Here is a 7,055-nt window from a genome sequence, read left to right on the forward strand (position 1 = left end):
CACACACACACACACACTCACACACACAAAAACATACATCACTAACACCACTAACATCAAAATAACGGGAAATAACAATCACTGGTCATTAATATTTCATCATCAATGGACTCAATTCCCCAATAAAAAGACACAGGCTTATAGAATGGATGTGAAAACAGGATCCATAATCTGTTGCATACAAGAAACACACCTCAGCAATAGACATTACCTCATACTAAAAGGCTGGAAAAAAGTTTTCCACAAAAATGGACCCAAGAAGCAAGCTGTAGTAGCCATCCTAAAATCTAAAATTGACTTTCTACCAAAGCTATAGAAGGACACTTTATACTTGTCAAAGGAAAAATCTACCAAGATATTATCTCAGTTCTGAACTTCTGTGTTCCGAAAACAAGGGGACCAATATTTGAAAAATGAAATAACAACAAAACAAAACAAAAGATTGTTAAAGCTTAAATTGCACTTTGAACCCCACAAATAAGAAGTGGGAGACTTGAATACCCTACTCTCACCAGTTCATAGGATATTTAGACAAAAATTAAACAGAGAAAAATGAAACTAAGAAACATTATGAATCAAATTGACCTAACAGACACGTATAGGATATTTCATGCAAACAGAAAAGAATATACCTTCTTCTCAGCATCTCATGTACCCTTCTCCAAAACTGACTATATAGTCAGTCAGAAAGTTTCAACAGATACAAGAAAATCAAAGTAATACATTGTATCTTATCAGACCACCAAGAATAAAAGCTAGAATTCACCAACAACAGAAACACTGGAAAGCATATACACTCATGGAAATCGAACAATTCTCTAATCAATGACTTGTGGGTCAGAGAATAAAGAAAGAAAGAAATTAATAACTTTCTAGAATTCAATGAAAATTAAGGGACAACATACTCAAATTTATGGAACACAATAAAAGCAGTATTAAGAGGAAGTTCATAGCACTAAGTGCTTCCATAAAGAAATTAGAAAATTTTTATATTAGTAATTTAAAAGTATACCTGGAAAGCTCTAGAAAAAAAAATATGCAAACACACCAAACAGGAGTATAAGTCAGGAAACAATCAAAATCAGGGCTGAAATCAGAAACAAACAAAACAATACAAAGAATCAAGACCTGATTCTTTGAGAAAATCAACAAGACAGACAAACCCTTAACAAAACTAATGAAAGAGACTGAGAGACAATAACGAAATAAATAAACTCAGTAGTAAAGAGTGAGACATAACTAGTGACATTGAGGAAACTCAAAGAATCCTAAGTTCTTACCTTAATGAAATGAAAGAATTTCTAGACAGATACCTCTTAGCAATATTAAGTCAAGATCAAGTAAATTTAAACAGCCCCATAACCTGTAACTGAATAGAAACAACCATTAAAACTTTCACAACCAAAAAAACCACCAAAAAACAAAACAAAACAAAACAAAAAAAAACACATAAACGAACCAAACCAACCAACCAACCAAACAAACAAAAAAGCCCAAGGTGAGACATGATGTCATGAATAGGTTTTGAATCACCTAGAGTTATGTAGGAAGAGACATAAGCAAGTTAGGGGTAGAGGTTTCTTAGTTAATGCCTGATGTGTAACTGAAAGGCCCAGCTCACTTAGGTGGTACCCACCCTGGGTAAATTGTTCTGAATTGTACATGTAAGTAGCCTGCGTACTTCTCACTGGCTTCTCCTTCAGTTCGTGCCCCCAGATTTCATGACTTGAGTTCTTGTCCTGATTTTTCTCTGTGACCAAGTGTGATTCTAGAGTTGTAAGATGACATAAGCCCTTTACTCTCTAAGTTGATTTGAACCATGTTCTATTTCACAGCAAAGAAATGCTAAATAAGACAAATGATGACATTATATATTTTGAACATGGCAATAATTGTCTCTATAATTTAAATGCTTTATTAATTTTTGGTATAACCTATGTTTCTATCACAAGTAGAATTATTCTTTCTGTATTAGAAATTAGAGAACAATCATAAATGTAAAATGGAACACTATTAAATAATAAATGCTACAATTTTACTTAAGATTAGAAACAATAACAAGATCCTTTAGAAATGTATCATGTTAGTTCAGACCATCAGAAAGAAACTATATTTAACATTATTCTAACACTGTGGTAAAGCATTTATAAATCAATATATAAAAAGTAAAATAGACATTGCTCTAGGGTAAGTTTGAAATGATGATTCTTTAGATTTAAAAATTTGAAGACAAGATTAAATATTTGTCCCCACTTCGAAAATAAAAACAGTATAATATCTCAGAAAAAAATATTCTAACAGAGAGCTGTCAAATTGAGACTCATTTAAAAGTAGAGTCACCACATTTCCCTAGACAACAATAGCAGAAATTATTGGGTAATTACTCAGTCACTGACACTGTAATGGTGTTTGCTCTGACAGGCAACCCTGATTACTGCTGAATGAGGTGGAATCTTTCTCAGTGGATAAGTTAAAGATGGGAGGGGAAAGCTGCTCCATTCAATGATCCATCTTTACATGGTGAATAAAACAACCACTGGAAATATAATGAATTCAGGCTTTTAGATGCTTGCTTCATCACCGTACTCATCTAAATTTTTGAAGTGTTTCCTCTCTCTAGGAATCTGCCAATATGGTTATGCTCCTTGAAAGAAAAAGGTTTTGCAAGTGTAATGTACTTACTACATAAAACCTCATAACTCAATGTATTGCATGAAGTTTTAAAAGGCACTGAGCATTTCTAAAACCACAAATCATATAAATAGGTAAGAAATGTGCTTTTTTTCTTAAAGATATGCTTAAATTGCTGCATATGCATTGATGTAGAGCTTTATGAATATGTCAAAGTCCTTGCATTACCGATTGTAATCTTCTGTGTTTCTGTATGCAGAATGTGTTGCATTTTTTAAGTTATGATTCAAGTAGGATTCATTTCATTGTGAATTTTTAGACCTGAAAATTTGTTTAGCATTTAGATGTTAGCATTAGATTCAGATGTATTTGTTTTTCATGATTTCAGTTTTGCAGCATATTATTACAAAATACATACCATTACATAATACTTAATCTTTGTAATGATCTAAATATCTTATTAGTTACATAATTCATTAAGTAATAATAATGTAATCTGGAACTCATTCATAACTTTTGTTTAGTTGTTTTGGTGTTATTATTTATTTTGGGGGTGTAGAATTTTCTGTAACCTAGTCTTGCCTCAGACTCTCTATGGAGCTGAGAATGACCTTTAATACTTTCCTTTCACTCTTTCAAAGTACTGGGATTTGATATGCATGGCCATGCCCACAACAATTCTTAAATTACTCAGTGCTATAGTCCAGAACTTAACCTTGTTGTGGAAATTAGATTAAATAGTTGTTTATACATTTTATTTATTGATTGATACTTTGGATACTTTGAAAGATGATACATCTAAACTCTTGGGAATTGTTATAATATTATGGACACATAATTGCTAATTATCTTTGATCTTGATGCTAAAGCTTAAATGCAGTGAGCTTATATCTAGATGTGTGAGGGATATATGTTCTCACCTTGTTTTCTATCTCAACTACCCTACCCAGCCTCTTTTGTCTTTGTCTTTATTTCTTTGTACTGGAGATTCAAATTCTTTTACTGTAGAGGCAGGTACACCAAGACTGGGCTGAGCCTTATGCCTTTTGCCATCTACTTTTTCCAGATTATAGCCAAATTTAAGATTTATCTAATTCTTCATCAAAATTATGGTCATTGAATGGTGTTTTAGAATTTATAAATTGTGATGAGAGATAGGAAAACAGAGTGGGGGGAGAGGGAGAGGGAGAGGAATGGGCTTGAGGAGAGGGAGAGGGAGAACTTTTTTCTTTAGTCTGTAATGCTAAATTCCTTAGAAAAGTGAAGTTAGTCATCACAGAGCATGGAACTCTGAAGGAAACCAACTCCTGTGGGAGTGGGCACAGAAACACTTTCAATGCTTGGCAGTGCTGCCTATGCCACAAACTCCACAATGGGATAAGTCAGAAACCAATAAATCCACTGTCACGTATCGTGAAGCTTCTAATGCCTACTAAATGGCTCGTTGATGTCAAATATACAATGGAGCAAAAGCATACATGAACCTTGTTGAATAAAAGCACCAGTAGATGTTCATTTTGTTATTTCTTCGAAGTTATATGTTTGTAATTAGTTGAGATACTTAGAAAATTCTAGTAACTGTATGATGCACTCCTCAATTTTTATAATTCATTTCAAAATAAAGTTACTTAACATTCCCTTTTATCTTACAAGGACTTTGTTGGTTGACTTACAATTTCAAAGATTTTGCTACAAATAAAGCCTGTTTACGTTCATGAATGTATGTGCTGGACAGAGAAGATACAAAAAAATTGAACTACTTAAAATTTGATTTTAAATGTGCATAGGAAAAAAGAAGAGCAAAATACCTGGACAGAGACAAGAATCAGTTATCAGAACAATTTCAGTTGAAACAGTGAGTAGCTAGAGACATGTCAAATATACAACGGAGCAAAAGCATACACGAACCTTGTTGAGTAAAAGCACCAGTAGATGTTCATTTTGTTATTTCTTCTAAGTTATATGTTTGTAATTAGTTGAGATACTTAGAAAATTCAAGTAACTGTATGATGCACTCCTCAATTTTTTTTTTTTGTAAACATAAACCACTCAAGAATTCTTCAGCATGGTCTATCTTGATTCACAGCACTGACTTTATGTTTATCTATATCTTCAGGGATAGTGTGAGCCTGCTTGCTACTTTGGATATATACAAAATTATTCTTCATGTAACATTTCATTTGAAAAACTAATTTGTTCCCCCCCCAAAAAAAAAGTAAGCCATACGTGTTCAAAAATCAGTTGTTTATTTCCAGTCTAAATATGATATATTTTGTCATATACTCCATAAACACAAGCTCAAGGCACAAAAACCAGTTTAAAAAATTGGTTTCAACCAAGTCCAACATTTTATTCCTGAGTATAATATGGGGAGCTATACAGAAGGAAGCACTACATGAGCAAGTTCTACTTTTGACTCAAGTTTCCAGCTCTGAGAAGTGTAGGATGGGAAAATTCATTTCGATGGGACCAACAGCTATTCTATAAGTAAGCATGAGAGAGGTAGGATTCACTATGCACTTCAGCTGAGAATTTAACTGCATTAAAAAGAATGTCTTTTACTTCTTAGGATTTTTGGTTTGGTTTGGGTTGGGTTGGGTTGGGTTGGTTTGGGTTTTTTTTGAGACAAGGAGTATGATGAGCTTAGATATGTTGTCAAGTATAAACTCTGGAAGCTGAATTTAATCAAAACATATATAAATAAATTCAGTTAATATAAGAGATAAAGATGAAACCAGTGGAGTTGAAATTTAGTGGCCAAAGTGGTTAAGAATGATTCAGAAATGTCTAACATAGGAATATGCGAAAGAAAATAACAAGGCACTTAAACATGTTTATTTTTATTTCATGTGTACATGAGTGTTGTCTGTGAAAAGTAGGTGTGCAGTTCCTAGAGTGGCCAGAAAAGAGACTTAAGCCTCTAGGACTGGAGTTACAGGTCATTGACAGCTACTTGCATATGCTGGAGCAGTGGGACTTTTATCATCTGTAAGAGCATCCAATCCTTTTAAGCAGTTGGCCATATCTCCAGGCTAATGGTTCTGTTTTGTTACATATTTTTATTTTTATTTTTTATTGCGTGCTTATATGTATATCTGGCTATATTTTGTTTAGAGTGCTATGTGCAGAGTGGGCAGAAGAGAGCTTTGCAATACCTTGCATCAAGAATTACGGGTAACGATTTTAAGGAGCTAGTTATGAGTGCTGGAAACTGAGCAGCACCTGTTCTTAACTGAGAATTTCAAGGCAAAGTATTAATTAATTAATTTTAATCCACTTTACATCTTGGTCACAGCATCCATCCCTCCCTTCTTCCCAGCCCCAAACTTACATATTACTCTCCAACTTCCCCTTCCTCTTCAGCAATAGGAGCCCTTTTGAGTACAGCACCACCCTGGGGTATCTAGTCTCAGCAGGACCAGGCATATTCTCTCCCACTGAGGTCCAACCAGGAAGTCCAGATAAAGAGAAGAAGATCTAATGTCATGGAACAGAGAATGAGACAGTCCCTGCTCGACTTGTTAGGGGATCCACATGAAGACCAAGCTGCACATTTGCTACAAATGTGTAATGAATTTAGATGCAGCTCTGCATGCTCGTTGATTGGTGGCCCAGGATCTGTGTACCCTCGAGGTCCTGGTTACTGGACTCTTGTGGTATTCTTGACCCCTTCTACTTATTCACTTTTATCCCCCACTCTTCCAAAACACTCCCAGGGCTCTGCCTGATGTTTGGCTGTGGGTCTCTGAATCTGCCTCCATCCACTAGTGGATGAAATCTCTCAGTAAACGTTATGCTAGGTTCTTGTCTGCAAGGATAGTAGAGTATAATTAATGATGTCAGAGGTTGGCTCTATCACATGGGATGGCTCTCAAGTTGGGGCAGTCATTGGCTGGCTGTTCCCTTGGCCAATGCTCCGTTTTTTTTTTATCTCTAAACATTTTAAAGGCAGGGAAGATTTGGGGTTAGAGGTTTAGAGGGTGTATTCCTGTCTCCTTGCTTCCTCTGGAATATCTGCCTGGCCACCGAAGGTGACCATTTCAGTCTCTTTCACTTTTTGGCTTTTTGGCTAAAATCAAGTGTACTATCTGTTCTTATTAGTCAAGGCAAAGTTTTATTTTGTTTTATTTTTTTATTTTTTTGGTTTTTTTCAAGACAGGGTTTCTCTGTGTAGCCCTGGCTGTCCCGGAACTCACTTTGTAGACCAGGCCGGCCTTGAACTCAGAAATCTGCCTGCCTCTGCCTCCCGAGTGCTGGGATTAAAGGTGTGTGCCACCACGCCCGGCTTAGGGCAAAGTTTTAAAAGCAACAAATTATGAAGTTAAAAAATTTATTATTATTATTATTATTATTTTCTTTATTTACATTTCAAATGCTATCCCGAAAGTTCCCTATACCCCCCACCCCTGCTCCCTTACCCACCC

General features: G+C 35.2%; 1 non-coding gene across 1 annotated transcript; it reads left to right on the plus strand.

Annotated features, from left to right (window-relative positions):
• The first annotated feature begins 6,680 nt into the window (after positions 1-6,680).
• Positions 6,681-6,864, plus strand: LOC115065305. The gene has a single exon (XR_003845086.1). It is a non-coding gene; the product is annotated as a U2 spliceosomal RNA (small nuclear RNA).
• Positions 6,865-7,055: the final 191 nt, after the last annotated feature.

The sequence above is a fragment of the Mus pahari genome, chromosome 13 (assembly GCF_900095145.1).
Source record: "Mus pahari chromosome 13, PAHARI_EIJ_v1.1, whole genome shotgun sequence".
In the NCBI taxonomy this organism is placed as follows: Eukaryota; Metazoa; Chordata; class Mammalia; order Rodentia; family Muridae; genus Mus; species Mus pahari.